Source organism: Phoxinus phoxinus (assembly GCF_949152265.1).
Source record: "Phoxinus phoxinus genome assembly, chromosome: 18".
Lineage (NCBI taxonomy): Eukaryota > Metazoa > Chordata > Actinopteri > Cypriniformes > Leuciscidae > Phoxinus > Phoxinus phoxinus.
Window position 1 is genome coordinate 21,496,289 of NC_136893.1, and position 24,612 is coordinate 21,520,900.

The window sequence follows — 24,612 nt, forward strand, 5'->3', positions numbered from 1 at the left end:
AAAAGCCTCTGTGATCCATATTAGATGTGCAGACCAATGATGGATTGACTAGCGGGTGATAGATGAACAGATGCGACGCGGCTGCTGCGGGCTGGTCCAGTGTCGGCTTCCAGGTGTCAGCCTTAATGGAGTTAATAGGATGGATTTTGACATGTTTTATTAATCATGTTGCAAAGCCATATCCCTTTGCGTTCTCAGAAGACCTCCTCTGAAGCCAGGACAAACACTGACAGCTTTTCTCAACTATTGAAATATTCACAAAGCCATATGGATGGGGTTACTATTAGACTGGACTCTGGAGACTGAAAGTTTAATCATGTGTCCCAAATTCCCAATTGCTCGCACGCTTAGTTGTCCAGGCATCGGCTAATTATGAATTGGGTAACTAAAGGATTATTTCAGCCAAAAATTCTGTAATTATTTTTCTCTCTCATTTCATTCTAAAATAGTTTTCCTGATTCTGAGAGATATCTGAGAGATAGACAAAAGAGATCCCATACATTTAAAATGCAAAAAAATCCCCAAATGACCAAATAAGCAACATAAAAGTAGACCATACATCTTATGTGCGATATAAGTCTTCTTAAAGGGATAGTTCACCCAAAAATTAAAATTATCCTATTTCACCCTCAAGCCATTCTAGGTGTATATGTCTTTCTTTTTTTAAGTTATATTAAGTTATAGTTATATTAAAAAATATTCTGGCTCTTCCAAGCTTTATAATGAGTGAATGGTACCTTAGATTATGAAGCCCAAAAAAGTGCATCCATCCCTCATAAAAGTAATCCATACAACTCCAGGGTGGTTAATTAAGGCCTTCTGGAGCAAAGCGATGTGTTTTTGCAAGAAAGATATCCATAATTATAACTTTATAAACTATAATCAAAGGCTTCCGGTTCCGGTAAAGTCCATTTCCTCTAACCCAACGCATGACGGATTGACAAACGCGGAAGCGCCAAGGTTTTGCTGAAAGAAGAGAGTCATATACACATAGGATGGCTTGAGGGTGAGTAAATTATGAGAGAATTTTAATTTTTCGGGTGAACTATCCCTTTAAGCCAACTTCAATCTGCTCATCACAAAGTTGCAGATGATTTTCAAATGTAAGTTGTGTCTGACGTTTAATGTCAGAAAGGGTGAACTACTTCTTTAAACTTGGATTTGGAAGTAGATATGTAATCGAATCCATATGTTCATCAGAGATGTGATTGGAGTTGCTGTGTTAAATTGGATAGTATGCATTGGTTTGCGTTACGTGCCACTTTAACACATCTTGCTTTCTGCTGACGGATGTTTCCCATCATCATCATCATCATCATCATCATGAAACGCATGTTGGGCAACAGGCTTAGCCTATCGTCTCTATGTTGCTATAGCGTTTAACTAACTTTGCAGTTGCTTGAAAGAAATGGTGGAGCTCTTATTGGTTTGCGGTAAAGCCTTAATTACCAGTTGCTTTTTGGATCTCCTCGGATGAAATTACAAATTGGCTTGGCATGGAAAACATCTGAGGAACCCAAACCGAATTCCTCGTCCCTGATGGAAACATCAAGATGTTTCCCTGGTTCTGACCTCCATTAAGAGGTTTTTGGCTTTTTCTTCTTCAGTCTGTATTTATTAATATGCACATTTTATATGAAGTTGAAGTTTAGGAGTAAATCTTCTGGGCAGATGTTAGTTGTGTTTGCTTGAAGACTTAATATGGAATGGCAGAAAGATTGTTGAAAATGAAATGGCCATTTGTGATAGATGTGGGCCAGATCAGATGGAAAACGAGTTTGTGGGTGTGTGTTCAATCCAAACTTGGCTCAGCTGTAAACTGTAGGGTTTGTGTGTGAGATGATATATATTATCTTGGCCTCCTCCATTCACTCAAACACAACACAAAGCTGCCTCTCCCGGCGGAGTCTTCCTGTTGGCCCGTTCGGGAAACTCTTCCCACTGTGTCCTTCTTTAGAAGACTTTAAACGTGTGGGAGCTTTGTGGGTTTTACCAGAGAACTGGAAATGTGTGTTTCTCAATGTCAGGAGCTCATCTCTAACCTGCACGACAATATCAGGCAAACACTGTTGTGTAATGATGATGATGACGATGATGATTGATATACATTACATTTCTTTTACTCTTGTTTGATTTGGCTCGCTGTTTAAATAAGAAACATGATGTTTATCTCTCAGAAACCTCTCCTGTTGGAGTCCAAGCAATCAATCAATAAATATATAAATAAATAATAATTTAATATAAATATATATGTATGTATAAAAACATAAGTGATTTTAATTGTGATTAATCACAGAATGAATTTGTGATTTAATCTAGTTAGATTTTACTAGCAAATTGGTAGAATTTTTTTATATTTTAAAAAATATAGCAAAATAATTATATATTATAATGATTTATTTTTTTAGTTGTAGTTAGGCTGGTTTTGAAAATGATAAAAAAATTTTTTTACCAACCTAAGTACCCTCTGGTTATCTGTAAAATACTGTATAAATACTATGCATTTTAATTTTAGTATTAAAGTTTATTTAGTATCAAAAAAATATTTTGTTTCATAGTTTTGTTTTTTATACTTTTTTTAGCTTAGCAATTTTGTTATGCTTTTGTGTTGTTTTTTTTTAATTATTATTAGGATTTATTTATTTATTTATTTGTATGTCAGTTTTAGTTTTTGCAATTTTACTGCTTAAACTACTTTATTGCCAAATCACCATTTTTAAGTTTTTCATTTAATCTAATATTTATATTTTATTTTATTTCAGCTTTATTTCAAAAGATGAAATATATGATTTTTAATAGTTTTAGTTAACAATAACAACTCTGATAGTATATAGTACTATAGTATTTAATACACTGCCCGGCCAAAAAAAAAAGTCATATTGACTCTTAAGTATTTGCCTATTGAAATCTGAACAGCGACTTTTTTGGTCTGTGCAGTGTGTATATACACAGTATATGTGCTGATAGCAGTTTTGGATTTACAGGCGTTTTATAGATAACCGCTTCATCCAGCAGCTGAATGTCTGCAAATCTTTTTTTTTTTTTTACAGCATGCTGTTGAACACATTATTCATAAGACTCCTTTTAATACCCATCGTAAATTAATGAAGAGCTCTGTTGAGTATCACTTCACAAACAACACTAACTCATATCACTCCTACAATCTGTGTGTGCGTGTGTGTAGATGGCTTCGTTGTCACATTAAACGTGCATATGCTCTCTGAGTCACGTTTTAAAGCAGCATTCCCAGAGAAGGTGGGAATCGGCTGAATATTAACCCAATAGCGCTGAAGTAAAAGCGTTTAGCCTGGAGTGGCAGTCATTAAGAGCACAGTAGGGCATGTCTGCGGCTGTCTGAAAATATCTCACAACCCCCACTGAGATGATAGGAAACTGAGCCAGGCAGCGCTCAAATCTAACCCTGCTCTCCCTCTTAGCAAGGTGGGGTTTTCTAAGCTAGTCAGAGTCTGCTGAAACTGCCGTCTTCCAAGCGGACACGCATTGGCCTGGTAAAGAGAGAAAACGTTGCTATTTTACCAATTGTTTTACGATAATGAATGCATTACAATTTGATTTGTATGACAATGTGCAATCTTAAGGAAAAAGCATGAAGGTCAACCCCTAAACCTAACCTAGCCATGTTTCCATTGCACATTTGTGCTAAAATGTATCCATATTTTCTAAATGTCGATTAAAAAACGATTGCGAAATGACTGCGTTTCCATTAACCGATGTTATGCGACTAAAACTTTTTTTTTTTCCTCTCGCGATAAGTCATTCCAAAAATCATGGCGACGGATGTTGGTAGGTTTACGTATATCCCGGCCACCTCACTAGCCGTTATTTTTAATCGAATGGAGGCGTTATCCCAAGCATTAATAGCAAGGAAAGCCTCTTATACTTGGGAGCGGCACACATGAGGTGTTTCTGGGTGTTTCTCCCTCATATCTGCTTCAAGGTCTTTAGAAATTGTGGCATTGCTTTGTTGTTTAGAATCCAGTATTCCCATGATACTTTTCTTTTCTGATTGATGAATAAAGAACTCTGTCTCGTCTTCTGTCCAAACATACCGGGTCATCTTTAAAGAATGATTGACTTTTACATACGCCAGGTGACTGTAAATGTGACATTTTTTTCCACTGTTTCCATTGCAGTTTTGCGAAATACTAATTTTCCAAATTGCCTGAAAAAACACCTTGTGCGAGCGTAAAAACGTTTTTTTGAGATATATGGGAGTTTGTAGCTAAATTGACGTGTTTCAATTGGGCGTATTTTCAATTTGTGCAATTTAAAGGGTAATGGAAACGCGGCTAATGTGGCGTAAGAAGATCACATGAAACTGTAATGAGATTGTACCAATTTGCCAAAACAGAAAACAAGCATGTATTGCCATTAGAGTGTGTGACATACACACACTGAATTTTTTTTTTGTAGGATTTACTTTGAAACCATTTTCACAGTGAATTTGACAAGTAATTACAAATAAATGGCCAGCAACACATTGAATTATCTCTTTCCACACCACACCAGCTTCCTGTCATTTACGGAATTTTCCGGTAATCCATGCATGTTTTCACTGTTATATGGTACAGGGGCGGATCCAAAAAACAAGCAGAGAAAACGCAGAAACAGAAGCGTTGCTTACACACACACGTAAGCTAACGCGACCAGCAAACATTCAACAGAATATAAATCAAAACTGCTTAACATTTATAAATGAAATGTCGACCCAGGACGAGTTATAGGACTGTGAAGCTTTGGGGGTTTTGGTGGACTCGGTTTACTCCATCTGTGTTTTGATAATCGTTATGAATCCAATCCGGACGTAGTCTTTGACAAAAATTATTTTGTCCCACGTTTTTGTTTAAAGTGTTGCTTTTTTTAAATGAAACTTTCCCACAATCAAGTGTTGATAAAAATAAAAATAAAGAAGCAAGAATTAAATGGGTTGTTCTTTTTGATATATTGTATGTTCGGAACTTCGGATATTCATGCAACATATTCTGGGGGCCATCCAAGTTTTGTGAAAATGATAGAAAATGCTGATGCCGGTTGGCAACTTAAAGTTAAAAGTGAAATTTTAAAATAGAAAGACTGAAATAGTATTTTCTTGAAGAAAAAAATACCCTAAAAATCTTTTATTTATAATACAAAAAAAAAAGTTTACAGTGTAGAATCAAAATGGACCCTTTCTGCTGTTTTAATAATGTCCCTGGTCCTGTTGCGTAATTCATTGCTACCTCTGTCAAAATCTGATTACATTTGGGCCAACTAAATTTTTAGCAACTTTCTACGGTCGTATGTGTTTCGCTTTATTAAAATACTTACAGTACACTGCGTTGCAGTAGCTAATGCATTGTGAATGCTACTTTATGCTGTGTGCATTGCACTTCATTCTGTCCTCTGCTGTGAATGCATTGAGTTTAGTTTTGTCCTTCAATGCTGTTGTTTGCTGCTTTGACCCCACATGTGAAGAGGCACCATGTGAGTTAAACCTCAAGATATTGCCGTGTTTTTTCCAGTGTGTGACCACAACAAACAGAGACATTAGCGTTAACCCACCCTCTCACCTTTCAGTGGTCTTTGTGTTTCAGGAGAGCAATGTAGATACCAGTCAGTCTCACCAAGTCTATTTTTTGCAGTTGGAGGAAGTTCACCACATGCTCCTCTCCTTGGATGAGTGAGACTGCGGCCGTTTGGGGAAATACAACAGGAACACACACACACACACACACACACCTGCCCTAGAGGCTCATCTCTGTGCCTAAGTCTTTTAATCCCCTTTTAAATCCCTGTTAGAAAGCTTTGTTTAATGAGAGTGGCAGAAATTAAGCGTGATTTTTCAGTATTCCCTAATGAACATAAGACGTCCCTCATCTGTGCTAGTGCACTTTTCCGAATCCCCATCCGAAACACTCACACTTGTCCTCTCATCCACCCCTTACACCCGGCCAGCCCCCGCCATGCTGAACTTCCTCATCTGCCTGATAAGAGGGGTCACGACCCCAGAGGACTGTGGGCCAGGCAATCCCAAACCTCTCTCTGTGTGTGTGTGTGTGTGTGTGTTCTCAGATTGAGGCATGTGCTCGGTCAGCTCGGCTTCAGTCACACTGTGATACAAAAAGATGCACATATTTCTGGATGAGACATCTTTAACTAGTCAATAGAAGGCTCCTCATTTAGTTCATAGTCAATATCCGCTCGCTCCGAACACCTCGGCAACTGAAATCTCCTTGACAACTGTTGATGGACTGATGTTGTGATTGGCAGCTGAAGGTCTGGACAAGTGTTAATATGTTAGGTATTGTGCTGCACTGTTTGCTGAGTAAATATGTCACTGATGATATTCTGACCAATCAGTGAGCACTTCTGGCCAGGTGCATGATGAATGGGACAGTGAAGTCATAGAGGAAGTCATGGGAACAAGAAGCCCTTGAGCAAATGAATTAGGTCACACTTCTGCTCCTCAGGGTAATGTTTCATAAAGTCCAAGGGATTGGTCACAAAGGATGCGTTCTTGCAAAAATAAATAAGTAAAATAAATTGACATTTTCCTTTTTCTAGGCAGATATTTAATTATTTGTTAGTTAGGTAGTTAGTTAGGTAGTTAGTTAGTTACGCTGTAAAAAGTGACTTAACTTAATTTAAAGGCAATAAGTTTCCTCACTTTTGTTTAAGTAAATAAACTTAAATGTATTAAAAAATTAAACTTAAAAAAATTTAATTATGTGGAATTGTCAAGTTCATATAACTTAATTTTTATATTATGCATGAAGTTTATTTACTTAATAATTTTAAGGCAACAGGTTTCCTCACTTTTTTAAGTTAACTTTAAAGGACAAGTTCGGTATTTTACACTTAAAGCCCTGTTTACAGATCGTATCTGATGAAATAGAACGGTTAAGATAAAAATTTGGACACATGCTGCTGTCCTGAGAATTTTAGGTTTATTTAGCTTTTGTGGACCTATTTTGCCAAACGCGTCACACCCGTGATTCTTCCGTTGAGAGCTTGAATAATAGATCCCAGCCCAGTTGGTGGCGATAATGCACCTTTGCCAATTGCAAGCAAACCACGGGCATATACACAGAAGAAGCAGAAGATCGCTGTCTTCATTGAAAGCATTACAAACAGACAGCTAATAATGTGGCAAATTTGTGCAGTTCCGAATTGCGGGAAGATTCGTGGCAAAAGGAACACCACCAAGTGCCTGTAAGCCTTGAGACAGCAGCAGCTTCGGCAACAGGCGTAACACTGGACTCCGTTGTCAACTGCCGTTCAAACTCTGCCTTTCTTTGCAGAAATTCCTCCTCTGAATATTCAGGCTCAAACCTATATCCCTGTCCATCAAAATCGATCTCAAAACCGTCATCCTCCCATATAAATGTCTCGGAATCCATTTCTAAGTTGACACAGATAGCTTCGATCTTGTAAAAATGTTTAGATAGCTTAGCCTACGATACCGCGTCCGCGACTGCATAAGACTACAAAAAGCATACAAACAACCCCATTTCCGTTTCCCGCGGCGGAGTAATACCGTAACGTTACCTCACACAGCGAATCCAATACAACTTAATGGAGTTGGACAAAAACTACGATAAAACCTGTTGGAATGCATCTTTTTCAGCGATTTTTGAGTGCACATACCAGTGAACACCCCTGACCACTCGGTGAGTTTCACGTCTTTGTAAACGAAAGTTTAATGTGTTTTAGGAAGGAATCTTCCAGTGCACATAGACAACCATTGTGGGAGTGTGGGGGGGAAGCGAACTAAACCTAAAATTCTCAGGACAGCAGCATGTGTCCAAATTTTAATCTTAACCGTTCTATTTCATCAGATACGATCTGTAAACAGGGCTTTAAGTGTAAAATACCGAACTTACCCTTTAAGTCAACTGATCACTTTTTTACAGTGTAGTTTTTTTAGAAGATGAACAGTTCCTTTAGATAAGAGAAATATTATCATCCGACTTACTATTTTGTAGCAAAAAAAAAACCTACAATTTTTCATTATTGAATATTTTGTTACTTGCATGTGATTTATTTGGTTTGGACTAAGCGAACAGACCTCTCCTGTCAGCTCACACACAAACTTGGCTGGTATACTCGTTCTGAACGGGTGGACACGTACATCTGCCACATCCACCTTTTGTGTCTCTTTTTTGTTTTTCTTGAGGGTTTTTCCTGATTGTGTCAGAGTTTAAATGGTCTCCAGTGACCTCAGCCTGTGTATGAACTAGGTCTGGGCAGTGGAGGATGGAGGACATGTCTGGCCTGTGCGCACACACACACACACACACACACACACACCGTCCGTACCTCTTCCTTCCTGCCCGTCTCTTTTAGAAGAGCGGAGAGGCGTGGATTGAGTAAAAAAAGGGCAAAAAAGAGGTGTAGACTGACTCCCACAAATAGCTCAGTGGATGATATACTAAAATATATTTTTTAAGCTGTTGAATGTCTTTTTTTTCCCACATCACACATTAGCAGGTCTAAAACTAGGACTACATCACAGATATTTTTTTTGAATATATCCTGTCTGGAATTATAAGCCATGCAATGAGAGAAAAGCAGCATATAGACAAATGATCTCTGAAATGTTATGCCATGGTGCTCATGTAGGAAATTCAAGTTTGAATCCAGCTTTCAACATTCCCTGGTTAGGGCTTGGCTGACAATATCAATATGTCAAGTTTGATCAACATTCATTTTGATAAACCAATATCAATTCTTAAATCCCAAGATCAGATTTTTTTTCTGATAATGCTGAGAATCACTCCTGTTGTCTGTTGATGTGTGAACACGACTTCACTTAACATTATTTGTAGCGCACCTGGCATCCATTAGTCGCAATAGGTTTTGCGCTTTTGTTGCTTTTAAATGTCAAATATCTGCCAGCCACTGTCATACAGTTAATTATATTATAAAAAGTTAATCAAAAAACTGTGCAATTTAGATGTTTGTTTACAATATTTGAGAAAAATGGCATTTACTATACCTGATAATATCAAAATGAATACATCAAAAATCCTGGAAATGCCATGAAAAGTTTTTTTTTTTTTTTACTTTATTTGTCAAAACGTGTGGGAACCCTCGTATATATTAACCCTCTTGTTTATAATGGTACATAATAATAAAATATGTACTTTTGTCTAATGACCTTGTAAAATGGACCTTCATGAAGGGATTGCACAGTTCTTCACCATTTAGACTAATCCTGTGACTAGCGTTCCCTTCCTCCAGTTTGCTGTCCATCAAACCTACCGCTGAATTTCGCAACATAAGGGACTGAAGTGTAACTGTTCCCCCTGCATTACCCTTTAACCCCAGGGGCAGGAATGTGGATCCCTGCTCCTCTGAGATCCCTAATCACGCATCTCGCTCATTAACAGTGAATGGGAACCAGGCTAGTTTCAGTGACACACCGCCATTGTCCTTGGTCAGGGAGTGTGGCAAACACACACGCTAACGCGGGAATGCTAATACCTTTAATTATGAGTGAGGCCGCATTAGCGAGTAGCTAATTGCTCGAGCATGACTCATCTCTCGTAAATTGAGTGGAAATAAAAACTAAGCAGCTGCAATTGCTTGTAGTCAATATATTTGTGGGGGAAATGCATCAGTTCTACCACGAAATTGAGGTATATGTTTATCCAATTTCCAGCCATACTGGCCCGCTGTTACTCTGTGGGAGCTTTGGTTGTTTCTCAGAGATTGTTAATCCAGCTGCTGTTTTAAATTAGGAAAGGAAGACGGGTGGGTGGTTGTCGGTTTTAGACCGTCCTATCAGTTACTATGTTCGTGAGGAGAGTGTGTGGTGTGAAGCTGTCTGGTGAAACTCTAGCCGACGGCAGGGCCCTTCCTCTGGGAGCCGCGCTCATGGGATCTGACTCACCATTTCATATTCCATTGCAGGAGGCCCACCGTCACGTCTGTTCTAGAAGTCATCTTCAACTCTCTCCGAATGCGCTCGTTTGTGCCTGTTTCTTCAGATAATGGAGTTGAGTATCGAGCAAAACTGATGAAAATTACGTGTATTGAGCAATATTACCAGACAGGACAAACAATACGTTTGCTAAAGCCATGTTAATTTACATTGCAAAAATAAATATTCTGATTATTCAGTCTTTGACAAACACGTTTTTCTAGCAATCTACATTTGGACATGTGTGACCCTGGATCACAAAACTCATAAGTCACACGGGTATATTTGTGGCAATAGCCAACATTACATTGTATGGGTCAAAATTATAGATTTTTTTTTTTTATACCAAAAATCATTAGGATATTAAGTAAAGATCATGTTCCATGAAGATATTGTGTACATCTCCTACCGTAAATATGTCAAACATTTATTTTTGTGAGTGAATGCAGCACAATCACGAACATAAATGGACAACTTTATTTATGAGGCGATTTTCTCACAGATTTTCAAATAGTTGTATCTCGGCCAGATATAAAAAAAAAAAAAAAAAAAAAGCTTATTTATTCAGCTTTCGGGTGATGTATAAATCTCAATTTCAAAAAATTGACCCATGTGACCAGGGTTTTGTGGTCCAGGGTCACATAGCAATTTACTCATCAGTTTCACAGCTAAAAATAATTAAAGCTTATATTTGTGATAATTTTAACAGATAATTGTTACTGATTATTCAACGAATCGTGATTTTTCATTTTTTTAGTAGATTGTCAGCTCTACTAAATTTGTTTATAGACTACATATATTCCACAAAAAAAACTGCAATTTTATTTGAATTAAAATTTTATTTAAAATTTTAGTATTTCATTTATTATGTAATATTTGCCAATATCTGGGGACAGTTTTGTTCCCGGACTATACTCCAGTAAACCAAAACACATTCAACGCTGTAGTTCAATGTTTGAGTCATCATATACATGAGTAAACTAATTTAATAATGTTATTATTATTTAACTTTATTAATTGTAGTATTTTTCTATTTTAATTATAAAAAAATTCAATGCAGCAGAAATTATGTATTTAAGAAATGCTTTCTTTTGTGCAAACGTATAACATATCCACTGACACACGGTTTTATGTTTTATGTTTCACTTATTTGACATGTATTTCTTCCTTTGGTCTTTCCCCTCTTTTGCCCCCTTTTCCATCCAGTGCTTTGCAGACATGCATATGTAATTCCCATCTCTGAGAAACACAGGCACACGTGAGCGTGTCTAAAGCAGCATGTAGTTCTGCGAGATCGTTTAGTGGCGCTGAGTCCTGTGTTTTTCTGGACTGACCTATTCTTGGCAGGTCGCAGTCGCTGGAAATTGGGGTGATCCCATTGTGTGTTTTCCCCTGTGCATTAGACTGTGTGGACATGTACCTGTTTTAGAAAGTGATCTATAAATATTGTCTTAGAGGAGGAAGAAGCACTGTGCATTTAATGTAGTTTATTTGTCTAGACTGTAGGCCTGGGCAAGCCCATCTTTTCTTATCCCAGAGTCATTACGGGGTATTTTAAACCTAAGATCAGATTAAGACTGTATTAAATGAGGCGTTTAATTGCACGTCCTGGATGGATGGATTGACTAAAGTACTACTGAATGTCTCTTTTTGATCTCTCTCATAAAAAGGAACTGCCCCGTCATGGCGTTTCAGGATTTACATGTGCAACAAATTTGTCCTCAGCTGCAGCGAGGACAGCACAACGTCCTTTATCAAGAGCGCGTTTCTAATATATATTCAAATTAGGGCTGACTGATATTGCATAACTGACATTGGGATAAATAATAAGCAAATATTTATCTAATTAAATTGCAGCCTTTGTGATGTATATATTGCATTGAGCCATATCACAGTATTTATTTTGTTGTAACAATGTTCAAGGCTCAGGGAAGAAGGAGGCGGGAACCGGCAAACCAAATATAAACAAATAACAAAACAAAACAAAAGTAAAGTAAAGCGGCAGCCCCTCACAGACGATTGCCGCATATAAACATATCATATCATAACACAAATGTCCCAGGCCTGGTCCTCTCCCGTCCTCCACTGTCGTCTATCCTCGTTTATGCTTCCGTAGCTTGATGAACATTAATTATGTGATAGGGTGTGTATATCAAAATTCTCCTCTCTAGAGTTAATTTTTCTAGCAGACTTACGAGTTTATGATCACTGAATATGTTTTTTCTGAGGTAAATATGACATCTTGTTTACAAGCTGTTTTATTGACGTCTTTCCGCGGTTGAAACACTGATTGAGCGATTACATGAAACGGATTTTGGTAAGTTGTACTGTATCTTTTAACATACTATCTTTTGAACATGTAAACATCTGTTCATTCATGTTTATTTCACACTGTAACTGCTATTAAAGTGGAGTTCATGATCAGTTCACGTACACTCCGCAGTCGCCCTACGCAAGTCGACTTACGCCAAAAGTTACTTATTTCATTGTTAAATGGACTCCGAATTTGAAATCTGAGACTTTGTTTAATATCAAAAGTAACAAAGCAGAAAGCTTATTGTGATTTATTGGATTGGAGTCGCGCTAAACCATTCCGTTCATTCATCAACTTAAAACAGGATAGACTAATCGATTCTTGGGATTTAAGAATCAAAATTGTTTTTTTAGGGTCAGGTTTTGTGACATCACGTCCTCTTTATGGTTCGTTTAGATGTCCTTGGGTCCATGTCTTGGTCCTCTTGTTTGATGCGCACCAGGGTTTGTTTTAATCAAACCAAACCTGCCAAGTGTGTGAACACACCCTAAGTCATGTACAGATGTTCATTATATGGAAAACAGCAGCTTGGACATTGTTCAAGAGTTTTACTTTTGTCTTCCACAAAAGAAAGAAAGTTATACAGATTTGTAACGACATAAGTGTGAGAAAATGCTGACAGAACGTTCATGTTTGCATGAACTATCCCTTTAAATCAAACCACACCGGATTCTAAAGATGCTGGCTTGGTAATGAATCGTTATTTTGCTAGCTGTTCTCAGATGGGAGTTGTAGCAGCAGTGTGGTAATCCATCGTAATACAGTCCCTGCTAAAACCCACCCATAGTCCCCTCATGATTAAATCATGACTGGAATGAACTACTGTGACCTGTTGTGCTTTCTCTTTGATGGATACAGGCAGAAGAATGATGAGTGTGAGAAAATTGCTAGACTCAAAACATAACGTCCGGAGGCACAGCCATACTTCTGCAGCCAGGAATGACTGAATGTTCTGGCAAGAGCCAGACGTGCTCCTCAACTTCAGTCCAGACGCTTTCTCACTGTCTCTTTGTTTCTCATTGTTCATGACGTTTCTCTCTCTCACTCTGTTTATGGCTCTCTCTCTCTCTCTCTCTCTCTCTCTCTCTCTCTCTCTCTCTCTCTCTCTCTCTCTCTCTCTCTCTCTCTCTCTCTCTCTCTCTCTCTCTCTCTCTCTCTCTCTCTCTCGGTTTCACTTCCTATCGCTCTCTCTTATCCTCAAACTCTTGTATTGTACCTCATCCTCTTAAGGCCACACCATCAGCAGTTTGTGCTCATCTAGAGGAAACACATGTTGTATCAGAAGTGCTCTATAAGTTAGTCCCAATCTGCTCTGGTCTTTGTCGTCCTCTTTCCTGCTTTATACAGCCCCCTGCAGGGAGATATTTTCTTCTTTATTCCTCCCATCTCTCTCAGCGTGTGGCCTTGAACTGTTGTCCAGGTTGGACGTGAGTCAGTGGTCCTTCTCTGAGGTCTCTCTCTCTTTCCTGTCAGTGTGTTTTTGCGGTTAGGATGAGGGGAACAGTGGCTGTTTTACTTTCACAGGCCTTTTACACTTCCATGAATATGTTATACAAGCTATTTTAAAGATATTTTTAAGGATTTTTGGAATATTTTTAGAAAAACGAAATCTTCTTTCAAGTCCTTACAGCAGTGGTGGGACATTGCAAAAGTACAAATTAAACAGTTATGCCAACAATATACTTGCAACTTCACAAGAGACATAACCTGTTCAATGAAAACGATAGAGAAAGAATTAATAGAACTTCAGGGGATTGCTGATAGTACAGGAAATTTTACCCATTACGAAACTTTTAATAAAAAGAAAAATTCGTTAGCGGAACTTCTAGACACAGTTACACAAGGAGCTCTGGTCAGATCACGTTTTCAAAGCGTAGAATTGATGGATGCACCCTCAAAATTTTTCTTTAATTTGGAGAAAAAAAATGGGCAGAGAAGGTTTATTCATGCCTTACGCTCAGAAGCTGGAGCCTTGTTGTCGGACCCTTCTGACATTCGAAGAAGAGCAATTCGTTTTTATGAAGAACTGTACAAGAGTGAACTCACACATGAACAAACTGATGGTAATGTTTTTCTTAATAATTTACCTCAGTTATCTGAAGAAGCTAATGCTGGACTCGGCAAAGCTTTAACTCTGGAGGAGTTGGAAAGAGCTCTCCAAGGTATGGAGTGTGGCAAAGCGCCTGGAGTCGATGGACTACCAGTGGATTTCTACAAGTCCTTCTGGCCAGAGGTGGGTCCGGATCTGCTGGAGGTGCTTGGGGAAAGTTTAGCCAATGGGCGGCTACCCATAAGTTGCCGTAGAGCGGTTCTCACTCTGTTGCCTAAGAAGGGAGATCTGAATGATATTAAAAACTGGAGACCCGTGAGTTTGCTGTGCAGTGATTACAAATTGCTCTCCAAGGTTTTGGCAAATAGATTGGGTGAAATTTTGGAACAAGTAATCCATCCTGACCAGACCTATTGTGTACCTGGTAGGCGAATTTCTGATAACATTTCATTTATTAGGGACGTTTTGGATTTGGGTAAAAGTCTCAATTTAGATTTTGGTCTAGTGTCAATAGATCAGGAAAAGGCTTTCGATCGAGTTGAGCATAATTATTTATGGAATGTTTTAGCAGCATTTGGTTTTAATCCTGATTTTGTTTCTATGATAAAGGTTTTGTACTGTGATGTTGAAAGTATATTGAAAGTTAATGGTGACTTGTGCGCTCCTTTTAAAGTTTTTAGAGGTGTTAGGCAAGGCTGTGCCTTGTCTGGGATGCTCTATGCTTTGTCAATAGAGCCCCTTTTAAACAAGATAAGAGCAGATTTGCATGGAGTGTATATTTCAAATTGTTCAAATGTACTTAAACTATCAGCATATGCTGATGATATTGTTATTTTAATTAATTGTCAGAAAGATGTGGATTTGTTGCTCAAAATATTAATGGATTTTAAAATGTGTTCTTCTGCGAAGGTAAACTGGTCTAAAAGTGAAGCCATACTGGTTGGGAGCTGGTTAAGTGGAGAACCAAACCTCCCAGATGGTTTAACTTGGACTAAGGAAGGTTTTAAATACCTTGGAGTGTTTTTAGGAAGCGAAATGCTTGTACAAAAAAACTTTGAAGGGGTTGTTGAAAAAGTAAAAGGTCGCCTCGACAAATGGAGATATTTGCTTCCAAAAATGTCATATAGAGGGCGTACATTGATTATTAATAACTTGATAGCATCTTCTCTCTGGCATCGCTTAATGTGTGTTGATCCTCCACTAGATCTTTTGTTAAAAACTCAGTCAATTTTAATAGATTTTTTTTGGGATAAGTTGCACTGGGTTCCAAAAGCTGTTTTGTATTTGCCCAAGGAAGAAGGAGGGCATGGACTCATACATTTACAGAGCAGAACAGCAGCATTCCGACTCCAATTTGCACAGAGACTTTTAACTGGACCAGTGGATTCAAGCTGGAGATCCATAGCTTTTGCAATTCTGCAGAATTTTGAAGGATTAGGCCTGGACAAGCCTTTGTTCTGGTTGAATCCTAAAAAGATGGACTTGTCCAAGTTACCTAGTTTTTATCGTAATTTTTTTAAAGTCTGGACTTTGTTTATAGTGCAAAGACTGAGTAACACAGGTTCCTTGTACTGGATGCTTCAAGAACCTTTGATTCACGGTTCACGCTTGGATATATCAAGTGAAGGACCTTTCCCAGCACTTGAAGGAATTTTACTCCGTTCTGGTGTGATAACCCTTGGACATCTTGTACAGCTTGCAGGAACAGACTTTAAGAATGTTGATTTGGTAGCTGAACATCTGGGCGTCCGATCAACACGTGTGGTGGCCAAACTCCTTGAAAAGTGGAGATCTGATCTTACAACAGAAGAACGTAAAATGCTGGAGGACTATTCTGGGGGATTGATTATTCCAAACTGCAGAGATCCATTTCCTAATCTGCTGTTATCACCTGATTTAGAAGAGTGCAAGGGTGTTTTTTTGTATTCTGAAGATGTGTCACTATTGGGTTCAGAGCCGGCCTCTGGAAAAACCTTGTATAAAAGCTGTGTCAAATCTTTAAATAGAAGGTTTTTAGATAATAAAGTAGATACACCCTGGCGTACCATCCTACAGATGGGAGAGGGCACAAAACCAGAATGGAGAGCTCTGTACAAGTCACCATTAGCAAAGAAAATAGGCGATTTGCAGTGGAGAATTTTACACGGGGCAGTTGCAGTTAATGCTTTCATTTCAGTTTTAAACCCTGTTGTTGATCATGGTTGTCCTTTTTGTTTGCAAAGAGAGACTGTGTTCCATACATTTATGCAATGTTCTAGACTGAAGTCTTTGTTTATTGTTTTACAGAGTTTGTTTGTTTGTTTGGGTGAAACTTTTTCTGTTGGAGTTTTTATTTGTGGTTTTAAATATGTTAGGAGACACCGTTTTCGGTGTCAACTTTTGAATTTTTTGCTAGGCCAAGCAAAAATGGCAATTTATAAAACCAGGAAACATAAAATTGAACGAGATACAAGTTATAATTTGGAGGCAGTGTTTTTTAATTCAGTGAAATCTAGAATTTTAATTGATTTTCGATATTTTAAAGCCATGAATGATCTTGTGTCTTTTGACCAGATTTGGTGCAATAAGGGGGCTTTGTGTGAGATTATTGATGACAACCTGCTTTTTACATCCCTCCTAGGATGATTTTGTTTTGTCTGTTCTGATTTTATTTTAACAGTGTGTTAATTGACTGGACAATGTTGTACTTTTTGTAATAAATGGATTTTGAAATTCAATTCAATTCTCTCTCTCTCTCTCTCTCTCTCTCTCTCTCTCTCTCTCTCTCTCTCTCTCTCTCTCTCTCTCTCTCTCTCTCTCTCTCTCTCTCTCTCTCTCTCGGTTTCACTTCCTATCGCTCTCTCTTATCCTCAAACTCTTGTATTGTACCTCATCCTCTTAAGGCCACACCATCAGCAGTTTGTGCTCATCTAGAGGAAACACATGTTGTATCAGAAGTGCTCTATAAGTTAGTCCCAATCTGCTCTGGTCTTTGTCGTCCTCTTTCCTGCTTTATACAGCCCCCTGCAGGGAGATATTTTCTTCTTTATTCCTCCCATCTCTCTCAGCGTGTGGCCTTGAACTGTTGTCCAGGTTGGACGTGAGTCAGTGGTCCTTCTCTGAGGTCTCTCTCTCTTTCCTGTCAGTGTGTTTTTGCGGTTAGGATGAGGGGAACAGTGGCTGTTTTACTTTCACAGGCCTTTTACACTTCCATGAATATGTTATACAAGCTGTTAAACTGTCAAATCACTAATAAGTCTAGTATTCTTTATACACATTTCTTGCCCTGTTTTCATTTTGGAAATCATCTTGGGGTGAATTTACTAAATTGAAAACCTGATCAATATCAGGGTAGATCCATTGATTGATTGATTGATTCATTTATTATTTTCAATCATAATTATCCATCATCCATCCAGTCACATGTCGGTTTCAATCCATCCATCCATCCATCCATCCATCCATCCAGTCACATATCTGTTTCTTTCCATTAATTAATCCAAACATCCATCCAGTCACATCTGTTTCTTTCCATCCATCCATCCATCCATCCATATATCTGTTTCTTTCCATTAATTCATCCAAGCATCCATCCAGTCACATCTGTTTGTTTCTATTAGTTCATCCATCCATCCACTCACACATGTTTCCACCCATCCATCCACTCACACGTATCCATCCATCCATCCATCCATCCATCCATCCATCCATCCATCCATCCATCCATCCATCCATCCATCCATCCATCCATCCATCCATCCATCCATCCATCCATCCATCCATCCATCCATCCATCCATCCATCCATCCATCCATCCATCCATCCATCCAGACAGACAGACAGAGCATTAAAGATACATGCATGTAGTTCAGGGTCACCACATCTTGCTGCCTCCAGTTCTCGTAATTATGCATTTTAAAAAGCTGTAATGACAGTCATGGCTTTTCTCTGTATACACACTCAGACATAACATACACTTTGCATTATACATAAAATGGCAACAGCAGGTGTGCCTTTTCGCTTTTTGATCAAGCCGGGCTCATAGGACGCACAAGATTGTATTTCAGCTCTGAATAAGCAGAGAGAGAGGGGGTGGTAGTACAGGGACAGGAAGTTTCCTGAAGTAAGTTTAACCTCTGAGGTCCCCAGCTGGAGGCAGATGTGATATAAGTCAGATCGAGAGTTCACACCTGGCCCTCTTCATCAAACAGGCAGTAATTAACCTTCGTCATGACCTCTGTGTTCCTAGAGCGATCTGTTTAATGCACATGAACTTGCACATGTGCACGAGGATGTTGGAGCATCAATCATCATGAACCTCATTCTGTGAGATTAAAGATAAATCTGTTTCAAGATTAGTATGAATAATCTTTATACTCTGCAATTGTATGATGTCATTTCGACTTAATTTGCATGTCCTTCAGCACGTATATGTAAATACAGTCCATATGGTGCGTTCAGTCGAATGTAAACCACCGCTGCGTTGACTGATGCAATAAAAGATGTCGTATGGAAAACAGATGAGAGCCTTTTCATGTCATGACATTATGTTTAATATGGAGCTCCAGAGCATCACAAATGCTGTTGTCCATCATCTCCAGGAAACGCAGGCTTTGGCAGTGCACTGATGACCAGATACAGTCAAACACTGATATATTTAGACCCCACCGGAGGTCTCAGAGAGAGTATCTTGTGAATTGAGTATCATGTGAGCGTACGTGGAAGAGATTGGAATATGTGAAGAGATCTTGGCTTCTAGGGATACATTGGCTGTACATTTGGAGATGAACAGTTGGAGGGGGAAAAGACTTTTGATTTGTTCTTAAATCTTAATATGTTCCAGTAAGCATTAACACTCGCCAATTTACTGAGTTTCCTGATTGAATAGGCCTGAGAGTTCGTGTCAATTTGCATTCACCGAGGGCTTCTAGAAGTTTCATGTCACTCATGGCGGTAGTTATTATGACTCTTATTTCGTCTGCAAAATCATCAGTTTTGTGTAGTTATAGTCAGATTGTAAGAACATATCGATACATGTGAAAATCACAATATTATTTTTGGCCATACTGTATCGATTCTCAAAAACAGTGATCAGAGAGAGCGAGAAAGTGTAGCTGGTATCTCTCTAAGGGGCCACGATTAATCACGATTAATCGCATCATAAATACAAGTTTGTGTTTAAATAATATATGTATGTTTACTGTGTATAATTATTTTGTATATATATAAATACACACACATGCATGTATATATTTAGGAAAAATGTGTGGATGCGATTAATCGTTGCCCATCCCTAGCAAGTACCTTACTATTTTCCCTTTACTTAATGCAGATTGCACTGTTATTATTAAATTAAATAGTGTGTCTGCTCATGTGTTATGCATATGGTGGTGTGTTCTTGTCTTTAAAAAACAAGAAATATCGCAATATGTCACCTTTCTTACAGTATTATAATATATCGTGTCGTAATCCCTGTATCGTGATGCGCATCCTTTATCGCCAGATTCTTGGCCTAAGTTATAGACCTTAACATCGCGTATACATTCTGCAATCACCATTGCAGTATCTCATCTAGCTGCATGCAAATCCTTTACAAAATGTAGTTTTAGAGGTTTTTGTACACCTGTCAATCAAATACGTCTCTGTTTACTGCTCTATATTACTTAGCATTTCAAAGAGGGTTAATCAGAGATCCAGCTGAGTCTCATCCTCGAGCCTCGTCATATGAGGACTAATCTATTTACTTTCTGCTTAATCTGTTTCACTCAAAAGATTATATACAGTATAAACATGTGGCATGTGAACTTGTGAATGTAACAGTTATGTATGTTATATAAACCGTGTAGAAGAACATGGTGTTAAAAGCAGCAGTACAGATGGCTTAATGATGAATATAATAATCAACAGATGGTGTTATAGCAGTGCATATGTCAGCTTTTAAAATGTGTTTGCGAGACACATTGTGCAGGTAAATGGCTGATATAATACTACAGAACGCAAATTAAGTTTATAAAGCAGTTAAAAATGGTTAGTCGTGCATAACTTTTTATTGAATTAGCTAAAATAGTATGTAAATTAAATGCAGGGTAAATAAGTATATAAATCAAAAAACATTGATCGCATATTAAAGTATTTACATTGTTGAAAAATCAAATGCAATTATTAAATTCAATCAAATGAATGTTGTGTTTGTGTGTTCAGCTGCTGACTGGACAGTGTGTTTGTTCAAACATAAGAACTTTAAGACCTTTGTAAATGTGTAACTGTGAAGCATGTTAGATATTCCCAGATAAGTTTACTAACAGACAGAATGAATAACCACATACATGCACTTTGGGGTTTTGTGAAGGGGTCTCTGTATTAGGCTTTGAAAGAAAAGAGTGTGAGTTTAGTTTTTATGAGATTTATTTTAAGATTTGGCATTTATGATCTGAGCGTTAAACAGGCATGAGGTTTTGCTCTATAAAAAGGTGTTTTTGTTATGAGGTCTGGCCCGTGAGTGTATTCATGTGTTAGTAGGTGAACCGCAACAGCGTGGCATCGAGCGACACTTCAAATCGACTTATCATCTCTTACCACCCATTTGTTAGAGACAGGAGGCAGGTTGGTACTTGTAAACGGCTCCTCCCTTTACAGAAAAGCACACAGTTGCCGTACAAATGGCTGGAGGTGATTGAATGACTGCCTGTGGAGACGTTTATTGACTTTCACAGTGGTGTGAATGAGCCAAGCCAGTTAGGGAGTGATGGAAGATTGACCAATCACAAAAGGCCAGTGTTTGGTCCGGACAAATGAGGCCGGTTCATAACCGACTGTTTGTCGGATCGTGGAACAGCGTCAGACAGGTTTTGTGAGTGAGTGAAATATAAATAAATACATGTAAAAGTTTAATACTTAGGGTTAGGGGGTTCTTCAAATCTTTAAAGAGATAGTTCACCCGGAAATAATTTTTGTCAAAATAACTTTGTCATTATTTATTCACCCTCGTGACTTTCTTTTCTCTATGAAACACAAAAGAAGAATGTCTCTGTTTTTGTCCATATAATCAAAGTCAATAGTTATGTTTACATGTTAGTAATCAGAATGATGGTTTAATTAAACTAATGCCTTCATGTAAACAGTCTACACACACCTCAATCGATCCGAATTAAATTGACCCTTTTAAAAAGGTTGGTTTAGACTTGGAATAATCCAATCAACTGAGAAAAAAAAATCAAGCATGTTTAAATTATTAAATTATTAAAATGATTGAAACATACTTTGCACACGTGCAGTGATGCATATATTTATATGCGGTTTTCATATACCGTGCATTTGTGTTTATTTACGTCTTACAAACTGGTATTTGCTAACAAAGCTCTTCTGACAGTTATGTCAGCTTTCATTTTTGATAGATCATCAGACAAAAATAACAACAACATAATTATGCATGGATTAGACATTATCACGGTGGCTTTCTTCGGTTCTGAACGCGGTGACTGGTCACATGCGAGTTTTTGAGTCTCGCAGGTTTTCAAGCGAGTATATTAAATCAGATTGGATTCATTCCGATTTACAAATATTAGTGAATGTAAACACTCCTAATGGTGTCCAGTTTTGTTTTGGACCTTATTAACTTTTATTATATGGGCAAAAACAGCTTTCAAAATATCTTCCTGTGTGTTCCACAGAAGAAGAAGAAAAAGTGTCATGCAGGTTTTAGTTCAGCAAACTGTTGTTTTTGATCAATCAATAGTAATAGTGAAGCTTGCCTTAACAAGCACCATCAAAACCACCTCAAACCTGTTCCATCATGCCAGGAAAATTTATTTGCAAGTCATCAAGGTTGGAAAAGAGGTGCGTCCATGTGCCTCAGGTCTCGGCTTAAAAGATCTCTACTTTCTGTTTGAACATGAGACACACACACACACACACACACACACACACACACACAGTTCTGGCAGTGACACACAGTTCAAAGTGCTCTGGAATGGCATGCAGGTGTCCTTGGAGGTGAATGGATAGAGATTGCCCTTCAGTCACACACGTACATCAGTTAGCATTCCTCTCCTCAAGACCACACACTGCGCTCAACTCTCTCTCTCACACACACACACACACACACACACACACTCACTCTGCATAATCTGAAGCTATGTCGCATGCCATAGCTCACGCTCTAAACAAAAGTTTGTTTGATCTCACCAATCAAAACACAGAAAATTTCTACTATTGTTTCCTCTGGCATCCTTTATACTTTGACTCTTGCATTTCTTGAGTTTATCTGCATCACTCTTACGGATGTGGGTGTATGAATTCTGTTTACATAACTCTGAGATAGAGGAGTTTATGCTTGATTTGCACAACACAAAGTGTGTTAATATAGAGTTGACTGATAAAGCAGGGTGGTTTGATTTCTCTTTCTTTTGAAGACACACAACATGCCTATGGAGCTAATATTCTGACAAAATGATTTGAATTTGAATTGTGTAAATCTGAATTATTTGCAAGTGTAATCTAACAAAATTGAATTTTAGGTGGTAGTTTAAATAGTTCTGAATTAGAATTTTTTTAAACGAATATTGAACATTTGAAATTTAACAAATTGAAATGTTTTTATGGCTGAATTTTATAGACATGTATTTTCAAACAGTAATATTCAGTTTAAAAAAATTCAGATTCAAGTTTTCAAGATGAAGAAATTCAGAACTTCAAATTCAGTTTTCTAAAATTCAATGTCAAAAATTCAAGTTCAAAAATTCAGATCTGACAGAAAGTAGGTCACAGGTCATCCACAGGGAAGAGTAGATGATCTCAGAAAAGTCGAACAGAGCATTTTGGCCAGTTGCCACTCTCTGAGGGACATTCTAAAACGCTTACGTGAAAAACGCTTAACGTGGCTTACTGTACGAAGACAGTGATATTAAAGGACCAAACTCAGTACAAATCATATTAATAAACCATACTTTGTATAAAAAATCAGATGAGCCCAGAATACCTACGCAACGCGTTTAATTGTGCGCTAAGCATTTCCTTACCATAGAAAACCGTTATAAGAAAACGCTTAACGTGGCTTACTGTACAAAGACAGTGATATAAGGACCGTACACATCATATTAATAAACCATACTATGTATAAAAAATCAGATGAGCCCAGAATATGAACGCAACGCGTTAAGCATTTCCTTACCATAGAAAACCGATAAGAAAACGCTTAACGTGGCTTACTGTACAAAGACAAGGACCAAACTCAGTAGCCTACGCATCATAATAATAACAATGTATAAAAAATCAGATGAGCCCAGAATATGAACGCAATGCGTTTAATTACGCGTTAAGCATGTTCTTACCATAGAAAACCGTTATAAGAAAACACTTAACGTGGCTTAATAAACCTTAAACCTGATTATTTTATACATAGTAGGCCTATGGTTTATTAAGGACCATTTAAGGTTTATTAAGCCACGTTAAGCGTTTTCTATGATTAGAACATGCTTAATTAAACGCGTTGCGTTCATATTCTGGGCTCATCTGATTTTTTATACAAAGTGGTTTATTAATATGATTTGTACTGAGTTTGGTCCTTTAATATCACTGTCTTCGTACAGTAAGCCACGTTAAGCGTTTTCATATCGGTTTTCTATTAAGGAATTTGCTTAACGCGTAATGAAACGCATTGCGTTCATATTCTGGGCTCATCTGATTTTTTATACATGGTTTATTATTATGATGCGTAGGCTACTGAGTTTGGTCCTTGTCTTTGTACAGTAAGCCACGTTAAGCGTTTTCTTATCAGTTTTCTATGGTAAGGAAATGCTTAACGCGTTGCGTTCATATTCTGGGCTCATCTGATTTTTTATACATAGTATGGTTTATTAATATGCACGTGGGACATTGTCTAAGCGGTCTCTGGTGTTTGTTTTAAAGTAGCCTACATTTTGTGTAAAATTGATTAGAACGCCACCTTGTCTACTAGACCTCAGTTACACAGACAGGACGCGAGCGGCGCGACGCAACACAGCTTGAAGCGACTGTTGCAAAGAGCTGGGACTAGATCAGAAATAGGATGGGGAATCCGTGTGCTGTTGGGGATTTCACGGGTCGCGTCCGGTCTAGACTGCGTCGTACATGTAATAGACCTCCGGGCGATTCATGACAAGAGTCAGAGAGTGGCAACCTCTTGAACCACCACCACGTTCGCGCTGGAAAACTTCCGCAGTCCCCAATTGGCAAAAATGCTCTGTTCGACTTTTCTGAGATCATCTACTCTTCCCTGTGGATGACCTGTGACCTACTTTCTGTCAGATCTGAATTTTTGAACTTGAATTTTTGACATTGAATTTTAGAAAACTGAATTTGAAGTTC

The 24,612-nt window shown here is 38.1% G+C and overlaps 1 protein-coding gene across 2 annotated transcripts in view; it reads left to right on the forward strand.

Annotated features, from left to right (window-relative positions):
- The window catches only part of arhgap46b (Rho GTPase activating protein 46b), a 72,859-nt gene that overhangs the window by 1,753 nt on the left and 46,494 nt on the right, over positions 1 to 24,612 (forward strand). Inside the window, exon 1 of one of the 2 annotated variants that reach the window (XM_079587996.1) lies at positions 3,380 to 3,509. The exons of the other annotated variant lie outside the window; for it this stretch is intronic. The gene's annotated coding sequence lies outside the window, so the exon portion shown is untranslated. Of the gene's footprint in view, positions 1 to 3,379; positions 3,510 to 24,612 lie in introns of those variants that run through there. 2 annotated transcript variants of the gene reach the window in all.